This window comes from Artemia sp. Qi Xiang Cuo, chromosome 16 (genome assembly GCF_049724085.1).
Source record: "Artemia sp. Qi Xiang Cuo chromosome 16, ASM4972408v1, whole genome shotgun sequence".
NCBI lineage: Eukaryota > Metazoa > Arthropoda > Branchiopoda > Anostraca > Artemiidae > Artemia > Artemia sp. Qi Xiang Cuo.
This window is the reverse complement of record NC_142809.1, coordinates 45,513,479-45,536,866: the sequence shown is the minus strand read 5'-3', so window position 1 is coordinate 45,536,866 and position 23,388 is coordinate 45,513,479. Positions and strand designations below refer to the sequence as shown.

The following is a 23,388-nucleotide window of genomic DNA, read 5'->3' as shown; positions in this document are numbered from 1 at the left end:
CTGTGATAGCTAAGGGTGCCATGTGTGATCTACATCTGTTAATGACCAATTTTTAGAATTACGTCCCAGTCATGTTATATCAATATTTTTTAAAAAAAAAAAACCCTAGACGCGTTTTTTCTTTGATAACGCTTTTTTTTTTTTTTTTTTTTTATTATTATTATAGGTGGGATTTGTTTTTATTAGATTTTATTGTCTCACTTGTAATAAAGAAGTGGGAAATTTAAATGACACGAAATTGCTTTGAAAAGCATGTATTTACAATGTGTTGTTCTCGAGTATAGTCTACTAATTCTATGCCTTTGCATCTTTTGCCAGATCCATCATACTACTACTACTACCAACAACTCTTGCAGCACCAAGCCACCTGAGGTCAGCACAACTAAGCACGCTCCTTTTCTATCCCGATCTATTCAAAGCCTCCCTCTTTACACCCTCCCAACAAGCCTCTAATTTACTTAAATCCTTTCTTACGACATCTTCCCACTTCCTTCCCTACAATTCCTACTTTCCTCAGTCGTTTAAGTTAAATTGAACTTGAAAAACTGTTCATGTGATTACTTTCAGTTTTCACTTCTGCTCACTTCTCTATTCTGCTCATGATGAATGAGGAAGCTTCTAAATCCTGTTTAGGTTGTTAATAGAATGCTAATCGCTTATTCTTTCTTTTTGGCAAACTTGAAGTTTCCCGTAGAAACTTCAAAAAGGACTCATTGGATTGGAAATTGAAAGGGCTATCACGTGAATATTGTTTATGATCATGAATTAGATTCCTTATTTACTAAATATAAGAAGATAATGTTGAAGTTTCTGAAGACAGTGAATAGTCACTCAAAAACTCATCGATAAAGATATTTATAAAAGTAAAACCACAAAAAGAATATATATAAAAAAAAAACTATTGATAGAACCTTACCCTCATTACTTCACAAAAGTTCTGCCAAGACTGACAAAAAAGTTCTTGATTCCAATTGATATGCTATCAGGATCTCTTGTGAGGGAGGGGTGGACACGAGTCCAAATATCCCTCCCCTTTTGGCGTGCCTCCTTCGTTTTACTCATATTGTTCAAAACGCTCTAATGTTCAGTATTTCTTATCTTAAAATATGTCTATTAATATAAATTGCTGTTCCAATTAATTAAAGGTTTAAACTTCGCTATTGCAATATTTATCTTTTTTCAGGCGTGTATGTCTTTTGGATTTGGTTTCATTTTATATTACATTAAACCATGTTTTATAATTAAATGTGTGTACATAGGGCTAAGTGTGTACTCGTAATTTAAGAATGTATTATAATTTAAGTTTTGTTTAATTTTTAATTGCTGCACGGGCAATTTGTTTTCTGCGGATCCGTCGGAATGTCTAGTCTGTGCCAATAATGCTGTGCCACTCCTAAGAAATATTTTGAGTGTTGTTAAAAGACTGGACATTTTTTTTTTAAACACGCAAGTATGTTTTTTTTTCTTTTATTCTTGTCACTTTTCATCAAGAATAACGTTGATTCAAATTGGATTTTAAATAAAATTAAATATTGTTGTGAAAGAAACGAAAATATTAGCCTTTGATGCTTTCATAAGAAAAAAATACGATCAAAATTGTATTTATTAAGTGTAATTTCTTTTTTTATAGTTTCTGAAAATTTTAAGCATTGTTAGAGTCTTAGATACATTTTTGTTTAAACCTGAAAGTATGTTTCGTTTTATTCTTTTCACTCGCCAATAAGAACGGTGGTGGCTTGTAAAGAATAAAATAAGCAAAAGTATACGCTATGAGTTATGTTTTTTTAAGCTTTATGCTTTCAAAAAAAGTGCGATCAATTTTATATGTAAAGGGCCTATTTTTTTTCGGAAATGCTAATTTCTGTGTTTGTCTCCGGTCTGATGTTTGTATAGGGTTTGATAATTGTTTCCGAACTAATATGTGCCTTTGGCCGTGATTTTATTTCTTTATTAAAGTGTTCTATTATCTTCAGTTGGTTTTCTTATTTTAAACAAGAAATACTGCTAATCTGAATTTTAATCAATGGTATAATGACGACTGGAGCACGACCACACCCAGACACTTTTGCGGGGGTGGAGGGGGAATAACGCTACCGAATTTTTGTAGGAGGCTCAAAGGATTTCGCTGTATAAGGATATTTCTTTGAAAATTGTAGGATGTTTATTTATAATGAAACTTTGGCTTGTAAAACTTACTTTTTTAAGGAATATTTGATTTTTTAATTCTATAATGAAAAGAAAGATGATTTAAGAATTGTTAGAAGTCAGTCGTTTAAATAAATTTGTAAAAGAAGACAGCGTTGACAGAAATATATTGTGTACTAGATTAATAAAACCAAATTGATTAGGCTCTTGTAAATATGCTACCATTAAGAATAAGAACTTCCTAACGCTTTAATGTTATAATAATAAAAGAACGCTGTTTAATTACGATTTTTATTCACCAGGTATGTAGGAATTATTAAGGATTGTCTATTGCTTTAGTCTGAGGTCGTGCTACCTAAAAACACATTTTTGATGAAAAATCGGTACTGACACGAAAACTGCTGCAGTTCAAGGCGATGGCAGTGAGCTTCAGTCATTTTATTGTCGCAAATTTTCGGGGTGCTGTCAACTTTCAGGTGAGGAAACTTAGGCTCTCCGACAATCAAGGATCCTCCTGAAATTTCGTCAGAAATATTTTTGAGGTTGCTGCGAAGATTGTTATCGTACAATTCTGTGGTAAACGCATGATAATAGTGGCTTACCGACATTCGTTTTCAATTTTGAACTAGTTTAGAAATGATTTTTCAATTTATTTTATTGCAATGGAATTTATTTTACAAAATTGAAGGTCGAGTGGCATTCAAGGTGTATTCTTTTTCCTCTCATGCCATTTTGAATATTTGATTTCTCGTTTGAAATCACAATTTAGGATTTATTTTCAACGTTTTGTGTCCTCTCCAATTCTCAGAACTAGATTATATAGTTAGTTGTGTATCTTCTAAATTTGGTTTGAAAAGGCTAAAAGGATTTCATCCTTTTTATTTGAAAAATATGTTTCGGAATATTGAAGTTTAATTCGTTATTTTTATCTGGTGTTTTTTGCAGCATGTTATGCTTTGATGATTAAATGTAAATTTGATGAGAATTCTATAAGAAATGGTTGTAGATGTCATTTTAAATATTTGATTCCGGTTCAGCTTTGATATTAAAATTCGTGATTTTATCTAGAATTTTGTGCAGCATTTAATGCTTTGATAAATAGATGTAAATTTGATGAGAATTCTATAAGAAAAGGTTGAAGCTGTCATTTTAAATATTTGATTCTGGTTCAGCCTTGGTATTGAAATTTGTGGTTTTTATATAGTGTTTTGTGCAGCATTTAATGCTTTGATAAATAGATGTAAATTTGATGAGAATTCTATAAGAAAAGGTTAGACATGTCATTTTAAATATTTGATTCCGGTTCAGCTTTGGTATTAAAATTCGTGATTTTTATCTAGTGTTTTGTGCAGCATTTAATGCTTTGATGATTAAATGTAATTTTGATGAGAATTCTTTAAGAAAAGGTTCAAGCTTTCATTTTAAATATTTGATTCCGGTTCAGCTTTGATATTGAAATTCGTAATTTTATCTAGTGTTTTGTGCAACATTTAATGCTTTGATAAATAGATGTAAATTTGATGAGAATTCTATAAGAAAAGGTTGAAGCTGTCATTTTAAATATTTGATTCCGGTTCAGCTTTGGTATTGAAATTTGTGGTTTTTATCTAATGTTTTTTGCAGCATTTAATGCTTTGATAAATAGATGTAAATTTGATGAGAATTCTATAAGAAAAGGTTAGACATGTCATTTTAAATATTTGATTCCGGTTCAGCTTTGGTATTAAAATTCGTGATTTTTATCTAGTGTTTTGTGCAGCATTTAATGCTTTGATGATTAAATGTAATTTTGATGAGAATTCTTTAAGAAAAGGTTCAAGCTGTCATTTTAAATATTTGATTCCGGTTCAGCTTTGATATTGAAATTCGTAATTTTATCTAGTGTTTTGTGCAACATTTAATGCTTTGATAAATAGATGTAAATTTGATGAGAATTCTATAAGAAAAGGTTGAAGCTGTCATTTTAAATATTTGATTCCGGTTCAGCTTTGGTATTGAAATTTGTGGTTTTTATCTAATGTTTTTTGCAGCATTTAATGCTTTGATAAATAGATGTAAATTTGATGAGAATTCTATAAGAAAAGGTTAGACATGTCATTTTAAATATTTGATTCCGGTTCAGCTTTGGTATTAAAATTCGTGATTTTTATCTAGTGTTTTGTGCAGCATTTAATGCTTTGATGATTAAATGTAATTTTGATGAGAATTCTTTAAGAAAAGGTTCAAGCTGTCATTTTAAATATTTGATTCCGGTTCAGCTTTGATATTGAAATTCGTAATTTTTATCTAGTGTTTTGTGCAACATTAATGCTTTGATAGATAGATGTAAATTTGATGAGAATTCTATAAAAAAATGTCATTTTAATTATTTGATTCTGGTTCAGCTTTAATATTGAAAATTTTCATTTTATCTAGTGTTTTGTTCAGCATTTATTGCTCACTAGATTAGATATATATTTGATGAGAACTGTAAGAAAAGATTGAAACTGTCATTTTAAATATTTGATTCAAACTGTCATTTTAAATATTTGGTTCTGGTTCAGTTTTGATATTGAAATTTGTGATTTTCATCTAGTCTTTTGTGCAGTATTTAATGCTCACTAGATTAGATATAAATTTTATGAGAATTCTATAAGAATAGGTTGAAACTGTCATTTAAAGTATTTGATTCCTGTTTAGCTGTGGTGTTTAAATTCGCGATTTACGTCTTGGTTTGTGCAGCATTTAATGCTCACATGATTGGATCCAAATTTTATGAGAATTCAGTAAGAAAAAGATTGAAACTGTCATTTTAAATATTTAATTCCAGTTCATTTTCAAAATCCAATTTAATGACATATTCCTATCCTTTTGTGTAGTCTCTAAAAGCTTCTTCAGCTGTCCCCCTTCACGAAACCAGCATTAGGAGTTGTCTCCGTTTCACTACCTTAAAAGGTCTTTTCGGTGCCAAACGAATCGTCTCCAAGATGGCCAACACTATTTAAGAGAGTATTACACTCAAAGTAGAAAAACAGTGGAAGAGAAATGTCAGAATCTCAGAAAACTGATCAAGAGGAAGAAACAAGAGATTAGATGGCCCGTTAGCTGACTAAATTGACCAGAAAAATTAAGTTCTTTCTGATAGTAGATACGCCCAAGAACTTAAGTAGAACGAATAATGAGAGTTCGTTTCTATGTGTCAAAGTACCAAAGTGTTCAAACTGAATCAGCTAGAATATGAGCTTTAGTAGTGTTATGAACCCACCTGATAAGAGGATATATTTATTTTCTAATCAAACTATTAGCCATGTATTTTTCTATATTCCAGCACAACTTAACACCCAGATTTTTTTTTAACGATTTCAAAAAATTAACGCTAACAATCGGCTTAGGGAACAGATTCACAAAATTTTACCTAAACCCATCCTCAAAAAATTTACAGGATGCACATTTCTTGTTTCAGGCTATTTCGGGTTGCCGAAATAGCTTGAGCTTATTCACTCAAGCTTAGTCCTAGAATTCTTCTCAGATGCCGATGAAATGGATTGAATCGAACTCACCACAAGTGTCACAAAGCGACAGGAGCGGCAACTTTTCAAGTTAGTTCCTAGATAGCACTGCATGGGCTTTTGCACACAATTGGATCAGAAAGCCGGTCAAAATTGAAACACCGGCAACGCTTTCCCTGGCGAACATATTTGAATTTCATCACGCGTAGCCACTTCTGGAATCAGGTAGCCTAGGAGAATTGACTAAATGAAATTTATCTTATGCTTTTAATTAGAGACATGCGGATCAGGGAAGTCTATGGAAAGCAGTTTGAAATAGTGAGATAGGTCTTAAATTAAGTAGTAATGAATATTAGCCTAAGTTAGGTTTAAGAACAATAGCCTAGACTATCCTACCTTAAATTGTAGGCTAGGCTACTTGTCAGCAATAGGATAAATCCTGTGTCTGCCAGCTTCAGTGATGGTAATTAGTCCTCTGTCAGGTCCCAATCTGTTGTTCATGGCTTATTGAACAACTGCCTAGGCCTGTCCACTGAATTGAATGCATTCATGCTGGTAGGCACTGTCACTGTTTTTCACTAAGGGATTTCTACAAGCTGACAACTCTATTTGAAAAGAATGTCTTCCTTAGTCTGTTATTTGCTTGTTTCTGGAAAAGCTTGTGAGGTTGACCACAAGTTCAAGAGTTTTGAGTTTTGAAGGGATTGTTTAGAGTTTTGAGGGGGCAAGTTTAGAGTTTTGAGGGGATTGAATAGAGAAGACTCAATACTTTGCCCTAGGGCACACCACTCCCAGCAGTAGCCACCTCAGAGACAAATGTCCTTCCATCCTTTCCAAATATTTTAACCATCTTTTAGAAATTGCTTCACCCACTCTACCACATCCTCAGTTACCCCAATAGCTTAGAGCTTGATTTGAAGTCTTTTATAGCAGACTTTGCCAAATCCAATAGTATAATGTCAACAGGGAAGGCTTGAAGAACATCAAGGCAAGCTTATAGATTATAGAGGCATTAGCTTGATTCCTCTAGGCCTAGGAAGAAAATTATTTAGCTTGATGATAATTATTAGACTAACAGAAGCTGTAGTTAAGTTTTAAGGTTAAAATAGTAGCTCTGCAACAGGTGACATGCTAGAACAAAAAGAGGGACCTCTTTAGATTGATAATTTTAGGCTAGCCTATGCTTATTTTTAGGGCTTTGGGTAAATATTTGCCAAATTGTATTATTCAGTTACAACTAAAGTGAATATACCGTTCAATGCCTTTTTTGGTAAAGTTATACCAAATAATTTTTTTTTTTTATTACTAAATTTAATAAACTATTCTTTGCCTTTTTTATGCTTTTTAAAAGTTAATGGTGCTTTTATATCTGAATTTGTCTTCAGCCCCCCCCCCCCTATATCTGATTTTACAAACCTAACCCTTTCTGGACCTTTATAGGGGGGGCTGAAATTCATTTACGATAGAAATGCTTATTATATTTGTAATCAGCATAAAAAAAGGCATTGAATGGTGTATTCACTTTTGTCCTAACTCAAAAATATGATTTTGTAGAACTTTACCCCTTTTTTTTATGCTGATTACAAATATAATAATAATTTCTATTGGAAATGAATTTTAGCCCCCCTCCCCTATGTATGTCAAATTCAGGATATATATTTGCACATTTGGGGGTGGGGGTTAGGTTAGGGGGGGAGGCTAAAAATTCATTTCTGATAGAAATGATTATATTTGTAATCAGTATCAAAAAGGCATCAAATGGTATATTCACTTTAGTTGTTACTCAATAATATGATTTGGTAAATATTAACTGGGTTTTGTTGTGTTTTTGACATTTCATGCCCTGCCCTGTATATAGCCTTAGGCTATATAGAAAAAAAAGATTATAATTGGATGCTTTATTTTGAAATAATTGTTGTTACCCTAACAATGTGCCCCCCCCCCAATGGGTACATATAATAATATATTTTTTTTGTTGCTCTTTCTATTGATTTATCTATCACAAAACTGGTTACTCTGTTTGGGCATAAAGGTATTTAATTTAGGCTAAGTAAGATTGCTGTATGTTTGATAAACAGAAATACTTATGCTAAATGAGATAAAGATGTGAATAATAGTAGAAGTAAACATGATGATCTAATTAATGTGAATATGCTGCATCTTTAAAATTAAGAATTTTATTGTTTTTTATGTTAGTTTTTTATATAGCCTAGAGCTATGTAAGAACATTGAGGGGATGGGGACAAATTGTTAAAAATGCAATCAAAACCACAGAAATAAGCAACCTGAAAATGCCCCTCTGTTTTTTTTTTCTAGCATATCTTGTTCTAGAGAGCCACTGTTCTTAAACTTTACTGTTGTATGAGAAGCATGCAGAGTACTCTGTTAAGCATTAAAGGGTAAGCATTAAAGAAGCATAAGAAAAGATAAGCATTAAGCATCTATTGCAATCCAAGCACCTACAAAATAAATATAATATAAGCAACATAATAAATAAGAAACATATATCAAACATTTTAAATAGAAAACTCTACATCTACCTTCTTTTGACCTTCTTGTTCTTTGAACAGTCTTAAGGGATGGTCCAGGCTATAGATCTAATATAGCTGGTACCTTTAAGATCCTCCCTGATCTAGTTGTCTTCAAGGACATTTGTGGTAGGAGCACTGTAGTTTTGGCTTTGGAATAAGATGGTGTGTTCTGAGTTTCCTGATCACTTGGGTGTTGATTTGCTCTTGGTGTCTTGAAAGATCTTTCCAGCAGGCTACAATTTAGATTGGTAATGCTGGATGGGCTGGCCTTTTTTGGCTCCATCTTCTGTCTCTACAGTCACTGAACAGTTGCTCAACTCATTGTATATATGGGTTACTGTGGTTTTGATCTATCTTTTGTTTGATTGTCCATTTTATTGAGCCATACTGCTTGACCTGGTGTTAATGGCTTGATTGGGTGTGTGCCCCTGCCATATGACTCTTTCTTGCTGCTTTTGCCTAGCCTCTTTGTACTTCTGTAGCCTATAGGCACAGCTTTGGGCATAAAGCTAGTTTCTATTGAGGACATTACTGATCTTTGCTGTCTGCTCATCAGAAGTTGTGATGGGGATGCTAAGTTGTCTATAGGAGTGTTACAATATTCTAGTAGAGGTTGTATCTGATTTGTCAGCTAAGGCCTTAGACATGAGCCTCTTGACTGTTTAAACTGCCTTTTCACTGAGGGTATTTGGAGCTGGACATGTGGTATGTGATTCTCTATTGTTCTGTAAATCTTCTGAAGTTGTCTGCTGCAAAATGGGGGCTGTTGTCAGATATAAGTATTCTTGGGATCCTGTGTTGGGCAAATTGGCTCTTCAGCTTAGTAATAATGCTCCCTGAGCTGGTACTGTCTAGTTTATCAACTTTGATGTATTGGCTGCAGTAGTTGGTAGTTACCAAATAACTCCTTCCTTCCCAGAACAGTAAGTCAGTACCCACATGCTCCCATTGATACTCAACTTGAACTTTGAAGCTTGACTTTATTCAATATAAACACAAATAAAACACAACTCCAGGGACTGATCAATGATCCCTTGGGATCATTGATCCCTTGGAACTCAAATCCCTTGGAACTCAAATATTCATACAAATACCATCACTAATTATTGAAAACAACAAATTGACAAACAAACAAACTTTGAAAAGAAAAAAAAAAGACTGATCAATGATCTCTAGGGCCTAAATGTAATCCCTGAAGAACTTGAATATTCATACAAATACTATCACTAATTATTGACAAGCAACAAATTGACAAACAAACAAACTTTGAAAAAAAAGGCACTGAACACTACATAAAAAAGAGATTCCTCCTAAAAACTATTTATTTGTACTAGTAGAAAGAAGATGTTTCTTATAATTATATTTAAATTACAGAACTGAAACAGAATCTTTTATTTCCAGCAGAATACTGTTCCTAACGTATTTGATAGAAAAAGCTGCTCTTTGCATGTGACAAATATCTGAGATAAGAGAAAAATGTGTAGATGATGACGTTGGATAAGCATGATAATATGATGATAAATGAAAAAGTACAAGTTGTGTTAGTCCTGGGGGTGCTAGATTATTCAAGTATTTATACATGAAAACAGTAGTTTGGAGCTGACAAATTTTTCTCGTTGTTAGCGACTGAGATTTAAGAAACACTTATTTAGTATTAAGTCTATTAAAATAAGTCAAATTTCCAGCTCTCTTTTGTAATATTTTATTTCTCTTTAAATTATAAAAAAAAAGAATTAGCCCAAACGTAAATACTATAGTGGATATAAGGATAAACAAGAGTAAAATTAAGGGTTCGCAAAACTTTTCGGGGAAGGAATTTTTTAATCTATGCAAAATCCCAACTCCTCTTTCAATTTTTATAGATATTGAATTTACATGTTCTTTCCATGACAATAATTCATCAATGATTACCCCTAAGTATTTAAATTTTGAAACCTTATATATTAAATGTCCATTGGCTGTTAAAGATAGTTCAGTGTTCACCTTTTTAATAGTAGAAAAAATCACGTAATTTGTTTTTTTAATATTAATCAATAAACGGTTACTCCTTGTATATTTTATTAGATCATTCAACACGCTCTCCATGGTCTTAAAAAGGGTTTCAACACTTAAAGCTCGGAATAATAAAACTGTATCATCTGCGAATGATATTGTCAAACAATCTTTCATAAAAATTCCTATATCTGTGGTATAAATGAGGTAAAGGAATGTCCCTAAAATCGACCCCTGTGGAATTCTGTAAGTTGGTCCAACTGTAAGGTGCTCTTGTGATCTTTTTGGTCCAACTATAATGACCTGTGACCTATCTAATAGATATGACTCAATCCAACTAACAATCCATTGGTGGAAATTTATAATTCTTTAACTTTCTAACTAAAAGATTATGGTTTGCTGTATCAAATGCTTTTGACAGGTAAATAAATAAAGCTGAGGCATGAAAACCCGTATCTAGAAAATATTTCACTTTACAAATAAAATGGGTAATCACATGATCTGTAAATGCCCTTTCTGAAATCCATATTGGCTAGGTGGTATTATTTCATTTTCTTCCACAAATTTACTTATTTTATCATGCATTATTTTTTCAAAAATCTTTGAAATAATTGGTAAAATTGAAACAGGGCATAATTATTTATCTCTTCCTTATTTCCATACTAATATAAAGGTATAATATGGCTTTTCTTTGAAATAATTGGTAAAATTGAAACAGGGCGTAATTATTATCTCTTCCTTATTTCCATACTAATATAAAGGTATAATATGGCTTTTCTTTAGACCTTTTGGAACAACTCCCTTTTGAAAAGACAAATTGATTTTAAAAAAAATCAAAAAATGAGATTTCACTGGCAAAACATGTTTTAGAACCTGTTTCAGCATGTGATCAATTCCAGGAGTCTCTGATGATCCCAAAGAATTCATTATCTTCTCCAAATCATTTGTGGAAACCAGTTAAAAAAAAAATGCTTCCATCATTATCAAAATTTGAAGAAATTTTACTTCCGTCTTCTATGTCAATATCATTATCAAATAGTGATGAAATATTTTGACTAATTTCAGTAAAAAATTTACAAAAACTATCAGCTATAGATTGATAATTTCCTATTATTTCCCCATCCGGGTTAACTATCCCCATCCGGGTTAACCTATCTCTTTATGTTTATTTGGCCTCAAAATTCAATTAATAATTTTCCATGTTGAAGATACATTATTCTTTGCAAGTTCAAAGGCATTAAAAAAATAATTCTTCTTAACATTTCGTTTTTTCTTATTGACAACATTTCGATAACTAACATAAATATCTCGATTTTCATTTGATGGTTTCTTCAACATTCTAGTATAAAGCTTGTTTCTTAATTTTATCATGTTTTGTAATTCCTTTGTTAACCACAGAGGTCTAAAATTATTTTTCTTTCTTGATCTATTCTCATGTGGTTCTTCAATCTTACAACACTTGTGCAATCCTTCACGAATCTTATCAATAAACAAAACATAACCTACTTCAGGGTCATTCTGACTCAAAACATTGCTCCATTCTAGTTTTCTTAAATGATCTTTTCATTTATTTAAATTTGGTTCATTGAAAACAAATATTTTATCTTCAATTTTATGCTGGTAATTTCGATATGATAATAAATCACTAAATGAAACTGACAAATGCAAGGAGACAATCCAAACCTGGCGCAATTAGCACATTTGATGATTTGAGCTGGTCACAAATATCTTCACTAATTAATATGCTATCAATAAGTGTGGCTGTGCATTCTCTAATTTGTGTGGGGATGTTAATTGACAGGAAAAAACTAAATTATATCATAGTTGTTAAAAATTTCGCATTCATATTATTTCCTAGCTTCAATAAATTATGGTTGAAATCTTTCATTAGCATACACAACTTTTTACATGACCCTAAATTCTGACAAAGATTCTCAAAATGCTGAGACGTTTTCGTGGGGTTAGAACTAGGTGTCCTGTAAATAATAGCAATCAAAATTTCAACATCATACTTTTTTACATTAACAACAAAAGACTCAAACCCACCTTCAACCCAGACACCTAAAGTATCTTCTACAGTTATAGAAAATTCATTCCACACATAAATTCCTAATCCACCTTTCCGCATCTGCGTTCTATTTTTATAATAAAAAGAATAACCTCCTAGTGAATACAAACTTAAAGTCGAAATTTCACTTAAGAAAGTCTCAGTTAGTGATATTACATCAAAACAAAGATTACTTTCATTAACTGTGGTAAGTAGTGTATCAAACACAGTTTCAAGCCCCTGATAATTATATGTGGCTATGATAAAATCACTCGATGATTTAATTTGCCTCAGGTCTCAGGGATCAATATACTTAGAAACCGGAATATTCAGGTCTAAACTCACTTTTTCATTCCCACCATCACGTTCACAAAGGCCTCGTTCACATACATTAGCTAAATTAAAGTAATTTCCTGCAAGATCGATATTCTATGAGTCAGCAGAGACATTTTAAAACAAAAAGCTCACCTTACTGTCACCAAAGCAGTTTAGTCACTCTCTTGTCTGTTAGCCAGAACCCTGGCTTCTTGAAGACAGCTCAGTAAGACAACTTCTGATAGGTCCTTAATTCTAACTACTGGATCGCCAGACTTTGCAAAGAAACGGCCCTGCACTGACCAAGCATTTCTCATACCCACTACATCCCTACATTTAGAACTTCCTTTCATACCCACTACATTTAGAACTTCCTGTCTAGGACAAGTAAGGTTTTCACTTACAAAACATTTTGATCCTTTCAGCTTGCTCCAATTTTTCAATACTTCTCTTGCAATTGCTGGGCTTTTAAATCCGACTTCAACTGGGGGGGTTCTGCTACTACTGGGCTTTCCCAAAATATTAACATCCACAATGTCAGACTTGGACACTGATTGTAGACCTAGTTTGTTTGTTATTTAGTCTAACACATTATTTATGGGATGCCTTGTTGTTTCATTCAGACCAGGTAGGTGGTAAATAACTACGTAGGAAGACTTACTAGCGTGTTGCATTTCATTGAAGTCATACTGCAGGTTTGATAATGCTTGTGCTTAGAAATCGACTTTAGACTCCAGCACTCCAATTTGGTCCACTAATTTTTCATGGCTACTTTTAAGTTCCAACATAACGGATGAATAAACAGTTTGTGTTATTTTCTCAAGGTCATCTGGTGAGAGTTTGACCTTACCGAGCTCCTTTGCTATATTTTTCTTAACAATATCACTAATTGAGTCATTAGCCTGCAAAATCTCTGCTCTCAGTTCAGAAATCTAAAGCCAGACTTCCTTCTCAATTCCAAGGCTAGCAGCAGTTTCCATGTAAGAGTTTGGATTTTTATTCAGGTCAGCTATTGCTTTTTTGATGGATGCATGTTTACTAGCAGTGCATGCCTGTTTATTAGTTTCAAAGTCCATTATATTTTCAATTGTAACAGTTGCTGTTTTACAATCCCCGTACTTGAACACTAGAAATTTCTTTCCAGGACTAAGAACACTAAGTATCCTTATTGGCCACCATGGAAATCCAGGTAACTGAGCAAAAGCCAGATCTCCCAACTTCATTTTTTTTTGTCTGAGTTCTGGAGGGGTTCCTTTTGCTGGCTTGCCCTAAACTGTTGACATATTTCACATCCAGTGATGTCAGCAGGGATGTTTGGCCAAAAAACACATGAGTGTGCACATTGTTTTGTTTTGACAATGCCTAGCTGAGGTATGTGAAGACAGGCCATGATTTCTTTGCACATGCTAGTTTATTCCTATAGTTCCAGTACTGCTGAATTTTAGTTGGGCATTCGTTTTTGTGTTCTGGCCAAGGTTGTACCTTGGAGGGGGTAGGGGGTTTGAACTCACCCCCCCCCCCCAAATGTTTGTCTCACTTGTAAAAATGGATATAAACAGTTTTTTTTTGTGTAAAACCCTGCTTGAAAAAAAATCTGAGTAAAACCCCCCTTCTTTGTTTTTTGGTTCAGGGAAAACAGCAATTCCTCTGGTCTTTTTGGGATCTGGCTTTGCTCCCTCAGTGGTAAGCAGATGCCCAAAGTATGGTATAACTTTTGCATTGAATATGTATTTATTTTTGTTGCTTGTTCCTACACCTGCTATGTCATTTACTATTTGACTCATAACTAATCCTTCAAAGACTCCTCTATTTGATGTTGATATTCATTCTGAGCAGAAATTATTCCAAATGGGTATCTTCTCTATTCGAATCTTCTAAACATTATATTGAATGTTGTAAGCTCTGATGAGGCATCATCAAGAACGATTGACCAATACCCATTTCTAGCATCCAACTTGAATGGATTTTGGGCCCCATTACATTTGTTGGCAATATTGTCAAATGTTGGGTATTGGATAATGTGGCCTTTGTATCCATATATTCAGTTCCACAGGATCTAGGCAAATGTGGATATTACCATTGGTCTTCTTCACAATGACAACTGAGTTGACCCAATCTGTTGGCTCAGTCACCTTTTCAACTACTTCACAGCATGTAGTTGCTGTGAATACATGTCCATGTATTGAAAATGTCTCTGCCTTTCTGACCAGCCCATATCAATAAATATGAACATTTCACTGCATCATCTTTTCCACTCTGTGGTCCTGTGAAAATGAGTTCAGTATGTTGCTTGAAGTGTGACTATGCAACTTTCAAGTTTGTTGCATCACAGTCTATAGATTGGCAAGCTCCATGTTCCATACTGTATTTCTTATACTCTTGACACCATGTAGAGTATTCTATCAAGCATTAAACAAGCAAGCGTCAGAAAAAATAAGCATTAAGCATCTATTGTGACCCAAGTACCTACAAAATAAATATAATATAAGTAACATAATAAACAAAGAAACATATATTAAACACTTTAACTAGAGAACTCTACAAAGCACAGTGTGGTTTTAGGAAGGAGAGAGTATGTATCTGCCCAATTTTTACTGCTAGATAATAATGGAGAAAAGTCTGAGGTAAAGGTCTCTTTGAGGGGCTTCCTGCTATCTGAAAAAGCAGCTGTATTAGGTGAATAGAACTTTGAAGAGCAAAAACCAGACTTAAAGTATACCCTGGTTAGGTTATCAAGCCACTAGGCTATCTCTACCCTGTTGTTATTTTTTGGGCCTAGAATACTGGTTACCAATGGATAAGGGTGACTATTCTGAAGAAAACAACTAGATTAGTTCCATTAGATTTTTATCTTATGCTGTTTATGATAGTCATAGTCATATTTGTGATAGTACATTCCTCCTGCCCCTGATGGTCCCAGGTATAGCCCTTGGCTAAATACAAAACTAAAGAAAATACTATTGATGAAATTCATACTTTATAATATGCAGCAAGTTTCAATTAATCAGATTTTCTTCTTCCATCCTATATTCATGCACATTTTTAATTATTTTTGGTAATATAATTTCATGTGAGCCCACCCAATAGCAGTGGCTCTACTAGCCAAAATGTGTCCAAGGGGAGGGAGGGATATCACTGACTGGCCAGTCATTTTTACTGACTTTTTTTTTATCAATAATTGGCGGAATGTCCATTTTGGATATGAAATCTGAGAATAGTTTTCATCCCGAAGAATTGTATAAGCTGAAGAAGAATAGCACCTTAGTTCATCATAGGCAGCTCAATAGTGCTGCCTAAGTAAAGAACAATGTAGGCACAATGTTTTCTTTTTTCCTCCATACCAAGGCACTTTGTATTGAAGGCGTTGTCGTAGAAACTTCGAAAAGCGCTTATTCGATTGGAAATTGGAGTGGCTAGTACCCTTTTCAATATTCGAAAGTGATTGGAGGGCAACTAGCCCCCCCCCCCACGTCCATCATTCCCTCAAACACATCCAATCAAAATTTTGAGATAGCCATTTGTTCAGTTTAGTTGATTTCTAGATAGAAAATATGTTTTTGAAAAGGACACTCCCCTACAACCCTTGGGGCAATGCTTTTAAGTTATGCCCTGAGGGCATATAAGAACAATGTTGGCACAATGTATCATATATTATTTTTTTCCTTTACAGCAGGGCACTTCGTATCGAAGGAGTTGTCGTAGAAACTTCGAAAAGGGCTCATTTGATTGGAAATTGGAGTGGCTAGTGCCCTTTTTAATAGTCGAAAGTTATTGGACGGCAACTAGCCCCCCCCACGTCCATCATTCTCTCAAACACATCCAATCAAAATTTTGAGATAGCCATTTTGTTCAGCGTAGTTGATTTTTAGATAGAAAGTATGTTTTTGAGGAGGACACTCCCCTACAACCCTCAGGGCAAGGCTTTTAAGTTATGCCCTGAGGGCATATAAGAACATTGTTGGCACAATGTTTTCTTTTTTCCTCTGTACCCAGGCACTTTGTATCGAAGGAGTTGTCGTAGAAACTTCGAAAAGGGCTCATTTGATTGGAAATCCTAGTGGATAGTGCCCTTTTTAATAGTCGCAAGTGACTGGAGGGCAACTAGCCCCCCTCCCACATCCATCATTCTCTCAAACACATCCAATCAAAATTTTGAGATAGCCATTTTGTTCAGCGTAATTGATTTCCAGATAGATAATATGTTTTTGAGGAGGACACTCCCCCACAACCCTCGGGGCAATGCTTTTAAGTTATGCCCTGGGGGCATATAAGAACAATGTTGGCAAAATGTATCATATAATTTTTTTCCTTTAGAGCAGGGCACTTCATATCGAAGAAGTTGTTGTAGAAACCTCGAAAAGGGCTCATTGAATTGGAAATTGGAGTGGCTTGTGCCCTTCTTAATAGTCGAAAGTGATTGGAAGGCAACTAACACCCCTTCCACGCCCACCATTTCCAAAAACACATCCAATCAAAATTTTAAAATAGCCATTTTGTTCAGCGTAGTTGATTTTCAGACAGAAATTATGTTTTTGAGGAGGATACTCCCCCACAACCTTCAGGGCAAGGGTTGTAAGTTATGCCCTAGGGGCATATAAGGCTTTTTATAGAAGGCGTTGTTGTAGAAAATTCAAAAAAGGCTCATTCGAGTGGAAATTCGTAGGGCTAGTGCCTTTTATAATTGTCGAAAGTGATTGGAGGACAACTAGCCCCCCCCCCACGCCCTGCATTCCCCCAAACACATCCAATCAAAATTTTGAGATAGCCATTTTGTTCAGTGTAGTTGATTTCGAGATAGAAAAACTGTTTTTGATGAGGACACTCCCCCACAACCCTTGGGGCAAGGGTTGTAAGTTATGCCCTGGAGGCTTATAAGGTTTTTATAGAAGGCGTTGTCGCAGAAACTTCAAAAAAGGCTCATTCGATGAAATTCAAAGGGCTAGTGCCCTTTTTAATAGTCGAAAGTGATTGGAGGGCAACTACCCCCCCCCCCCCCGACCCGCATTCCCCCCAACACATCCAATCAAAATTTTGAGATAGCCATTTTGTTCAGCATAGTTGACTTCCAGAGAAAATATATTTTTGAGGAGGACACTCCCCCACAACCCTTGGGCAAGGGTTTTAAGTTATGCCCTGGGGGCATATAAGGTTTTTATAGAACGCGTTGTTGTAGAAACTTCAACAATGGCTACTTTGATTGGGTATATAGATGTCTTATTCCCGTCTTAATGTTCAGCAGTGAATGGAAGGCAACAAACACCCCTCCTACGACCATTGTATATCTAACCTCATCCAATAAAAATGTCTAGATTGACATTTCTTCCCACGATGGTTAAGGTTCAGAAAATTATACCTTTGAGGATAAAACTTCTCCTACATCCTCCAGGGGCAAAGATTATAAGCTATGCCCTTGGGGCATATAAGGTTTTTATTGAAATCCTTGTGGTAGAAACTTGAAAAAGGGGTCATTCGATTTGAAATTCAAAGGGCTAGTACCCTTTTTAATAGTCTAAAGTGATTTGAGGGCAACTAACCCCCCTCTCACGCCCACCTTTTCCCCAAACACATCCAATTAAAATTTATATATAGCCATTTTATTCAATCAATCAATCAATCAATCAACTTTTTATTTTTAAATAAATGAACAAACGAAACAATTAACATGAACATTTCGACTCAAAGCAATGCTTGTACAAGTCACACAGAAATTGGTAAACAAATTTATATCACACTATGAAATGAAAAGAGAAGAGCTGATAACATAAGAATTAGAAAGGAAAGAATAGACACGAGGTGGGGTCAAAGAAGGAGAGTGAGAGGGTAAGATACAAACGAAAAATTGAGACATTAACTCATGCAGTATCCAATACTGTGTAAGAGAGGTATCGCTTTTGGAGTGTGCGAAATGATTTTATGGATTTAATAGATTCATTAATTGAGTTCCATGCAGAAATACTTCTATAAAATGGAGTGTGTTGAGACCTTGTAAGCCTTCTACTCGGTAGAATAAAATTGTACTTGTTGCAGCAGAGAGCTCTTCCTTGATGAATTGTGCTACAAAGTTCAAAGCACCTGAAAAGACCTTGAGGAATTCTATTCGATATTGCCGAGGGTGCTAAACGCAGATTACTAATGTTGATTATATCTGCTATATCTATTGTTCCAGTGTCTCTGTATAGGTCTGTTGAGGGGTATAGCCTGGGGAGACAATATGTGGCCCTAACTGCACGGTTTTGTGATCTCTTTAATGATTTTAGATGAGATTTGAATGTATTGCCCCAGACAGAACAGCAGTAATTCAAACAGGAGAAGACAAAAGCATTATAAAGGATATTCATCATGTCAACACTAAGAAGCAGACTAGCTCTATGTAACATTGATGTCTTCCATGAGACTGTTCAAAACAGATGGAATACATGATGTTTGAACAAAAGAGAGGAATCTACAAATATGCCAAGGAAATTTGTGACTGTGGTCTGAGGAATGGGATTTCCATTGATTGACAGTGCAACATTGTGAGACAATGAGGAGTTTGAAGGAGCAGAAGTGAAGACTATGATGCAGCTTTTTGTAGCATTTACCTGGTGTATGAAAACACCAGTCAGATATTTCGTCAAGTGTTTTTTGGGCCTTTTTTGCAGCAGACTCGGATGATTCAGCAGCAATGAAGAAATTTGAGTCGTCAGCGAATAGTACTGGGTGTGCATTTGTAGTAAGACATGTTTTCAGGTCATTGATATTCAAAATAAACAAGAACGGTCCAAGTACCGACCCCTGAGGTACGCCAGATTTTACCGGTAATTCTGGCGACACACTACCCTCCACAATTACACACTGATTACGATCAATCAGGTACAATGAAAACCACTCGTGAACAAAACCATATATTCCAAATGAATGTAATTTTGTGAGGAGGATTGAATAGCATACCGTGTCGAAAGTTTTAGTGAAATCCAGAAAAATCCCTAGTACCTTTTCTCCAGCATCCTGGCTATTTAATATGTATTCAACTGAATCAACTAAGGCATGCAAAATTGAATGATAATGCCGAAACCTGTATTGACAGGGAGAGAGTAGCTGGTTGACATCAAGGAATCAATATACTCTGTTGTAAACCACTTGCTCGAGGACTTTTGATATAACCGGTAGAATTGATATGGGTCGATAATTAGAGATAAGACTCTTGTCTCCTTTTTTTGTAGAGGGGAAGGACTTGGGCAGTTTTGAACACATTAGGATAAACTCCGGTTGCTAGTGAAAGGTTGACCAAGTGTGTACCTGCAGAGGCCTTCTTCAAGATATATTTGCACAGCCCAAAGGTGTCTTGATTTTTGCCATTAGGCAGCTTACTGATAATCACTAGTAATTCCTCTTTCGTACATGGTGCTATAAAAAGACCTGATATTGTTCTACTGTGGGTTTGTTCAGGAGATGGGCCAGAAGCATGTAGAGATGTCTGATTAACAAAAAATTGATTAAAAGCATCAGCACAAGATTTGCTTGCTACTGTCTCACCCCGCATATCTATTATTTCTTTAGGTATAGCCACCTTCTTCCTTTTTTGACAAATTCATTAACAACCTCCCCTACTTTTCTCAAGTTACTCTTACATTCATTTATTCTCTCTGCATAATACCACCTTTTTGCATTACGTACTAATCCGTTTAATGTATTTCTGTACTTTTTGTATGTCTCTCTCGCTTCAGGAGTTGTAAAATTATAAGCTTTCAGGTACAGTCTGTTTCTGTGTTTGGTAGACTGAACAAGACCTTTCGTCATCCAACTAGTTTTGGGAACACTTCTGATCCGACTTGTTCGTAGAGGAAAACACCGTTCTGTTAACTGTTTAAGCCACCTCGTGAGTGCATTTGCTGCAATATCTGCTGAAGACGCTTGAGTTACAGCAGACCAATCATTTGATTTCAGGATGTTAGTGAAGTAATCAATGTTTTTTTTGGGAAAAACTTCGATACGTGAAAACACGATTAGACGCTGACTTAGTGGACCGGCCTGCCCTTGTTGGTACCATCGTGATGACTTGGTAGTGATCGGAAACATCAGATGTTATAATATGCAAGGTAAAACATGCATGAGGGTTAAAGGAAAGGAATATATTGTCAATCAGTGTTGCAGTATTTCTAGCTGAACAATACCGCGTGGGAAAGAATACAGTGGGGAGAAGACCAGATGATACAGTTGTATCAAGGAATGAACGCAAGTTGGCATTACGCTCAATCGTCAGCAAGTTGATGTTGAATTCGCCCATGAGACAAGTATTTTTACCTTTACCCCATTCATTAATCTCCGACAAAAGCTGCTCAACTTCCGAACAGAAAATGCCGCTTGAAAAATGCGGTGGCTTATAAAAAAGGCACATTAAATCTACTGGAGATGACTTTCCAAGAATTTCAATGACTATTGAGTTGACAGATCGACAACGTTCGACCACACCATTAAAAATTGACTCCAAGTCATCGCGGCGCTTGTAAGAGATATAATCATTTACGAATAATGTAATGCCACCGGAACACTTTGTTACACGATTTAGACGAGGTTTGGCGTCACAACCGGGCTAACAGTATGGCGACACGTTGTCTTGAGAAGATAGCCAAGTTTCACTTAAACCAACTAAACTAAACGGATTTTTCTTTTCAGTAGTGAATGTAAGAATATCATCCCATTTGTTTTTAATTCCTTGAACATTATGGCAGAAAAGATTAAATTTATCATTCCTAGCAATTGCAGGAAGTATTTCATTAAGATATTCTTGGGGTGTTGCATATGAGCAGGACGAGGCATACACCCTGTCTATCACGGGATCAGTAGCTGACTCGTCATCACATCCTGGTAGATTGATAAATGCGGTTTTTAGCAGGGACTGTTCAGTTAAGAATGAAAAATCATTCATCATCGAGATCAATATTTTTTTTATTTTCATCAATTAAGACTAAATAATGATAGTGGAGGAAAATAGTAATAACAGGAGTGTTCCGGTGTTTGTAGTATTTCGTGATGATGTGTGCTGATGATGACTTGGACAAAAACGGGCAACCCTCACGTGAAAAAAATCTGTTCCTTCTCCCCCCCTTTTTTTTTTTTTTTTTTTTTTTTTTTTTTTTTTTTTAGTCTGAAAAATCCAACCGTCTATCACAACAAGAAGAGAGGCATAAGCTGGAAATAGAGCAGGAAAAGCATAAGCAGAATAAGAAAAAGAAATGAGAAAGAGAAAGAGAAATGGTAACACTAAGGTAGAAACGCAACAATGTTGAAAAGTACATACATACATGGATAGTATTATCAATGCACTTTCTTGGTTTTAAACACCCCCAATTATAGTATCAAGATATTTTTTCAAAATGATAATCTCATCATTATTTGACACTTTACGGGCACTTGTGGGTCCGGTTTTAACCATAACATTTCCATCAGTGGTCCAGACATTTTTCGCTCCAATTTCAGTTTTTGCGTACGGTATGCGAATAACTCACGTTTAGTTTTTGTTAGGCATTCAGTGACAGACATTCTAAAGCCCTTGAATTGCTTCCTATTTTTTAGAATCTGCGACTAAACTCTAAAGTTTGAAAGTGTCACTGCAGTAAGTCTCGGCAGATCTGACACTTTGCGTCCTGTTCTTCGGGCAGAGACAGTATCAGAGGCATCTAAAAGAATGCCCGGAAATTTCTGCGCACATATTTCCGTAAGTTTGTTTTCTATGTTCTCCTTGATAACAGTGTTCGTTGTGACATCTTCTTTGAGGCCAAAAAATATCAGTTGGTTACCTAGCGACACTTGTGCAAGGGTCTCATTGTGATTGTCTATTGTCCCTTTAATTTCACTGACTGACGCTTTCACAGCCTTAGTAGCTAAATCGATATCGGAAACAGACTTCTAAAGGGATTTTAACGCCGGTCAACTTCACAGAACTTGTCTTTCACCATTTTTTCAAGATCATGTAACAGACTATTGTAAATTTCGGTTTCGATGTTTTCGATGGTAGACTCACCTGGTTTTGTTCTCTTATTTGCAGCACTCGGTTTGCTGACAGCGGTGTTAACTTCTTGGCTGATTTTTAAGTCCAAGTCTTTTTCGATTTTGTCAGTCCACTGTTTTGTTTTAACCTTCAGTTGGTTTATTTGGTTTGTCAGTATGATTAATTGTTCTTCCGCACTTTTGTTGCCTGAGAACTTCACTTCTGAATCAGAGCGCATTGTTCTATCACCTGCTGTTAGAATCTGCAACTTTCTTTTATCTGAACCAGACACTTTACTTGCCATTGTCTTTCCTTCAGCTGCCTAACTAATTCTTCTTCCTTTGAATCTCTCTGCAACTTATTGATTATGTTGTAAATAATGTCCTCAATAGGCACAAAATAATAAAATAATCTTTAATTGCCCCTTTCAAAATTATTGGGCTAGACGGTCTCAAAATTATTGTGCTAGATGTTTGTTTATCCAATAGATTACGTCACAGTGTACTTGGCACGGAATACAGCACAGGTAAATTTTCGAACTTGCTCGGTTGAATGCTAGTTGCTATACAACGTAGTTGAAAGTTTTGGAAATTAGGTCTTTAAGGATGACAATCCCACAGCCATCAAGGCAGGGGTTGTAAGTTATGCACTGGGGCATATAAAGTTTTTATTGAAAGCGTTGTCATAGAAACTTCAAAAGCGCTCATTCAATTGGAAATTGAAAGGGCTAGTGCCTTTTTTAATAGTTGAGAGTGATTGGATAGCGACTAAAGCCCCTCTCAAGTCCACCATTTCCCAAACACATCCAATAAAAGTTTTGTGATGTTCATTTTGTTCAGCGTAGTTGAAAGTTCTGGAAATTAGGTCTTTTAGGATGATAACCCCCCTTAGAGCCCTCAG

At 35.1% G+C, this 23,388-nt stretch overlaps 1 protein-coding gene across 1 annotated transcript in view; it reads left to right on the top strand.

The window, feature by feature from the left end:
• Positions 1-5,793: 5,793 nt before the first annotated feature.
• Positions 5,794-23,388, top strand: part of Mat89Ba (nucleolar protein 6 Mat89Ba) — a 466,793-nt gene continuing 449,198 nt past the window's right edge. Inside the window, exon 1 of the mRNA XM_089102007.1 lies at positions 5,794-5,858. The gene's annotated coding sequence lies outside the window, so the exon portion shown is untranslated. The remainder of the gene's footprint in view (positions 5,859-23,388) is intronic.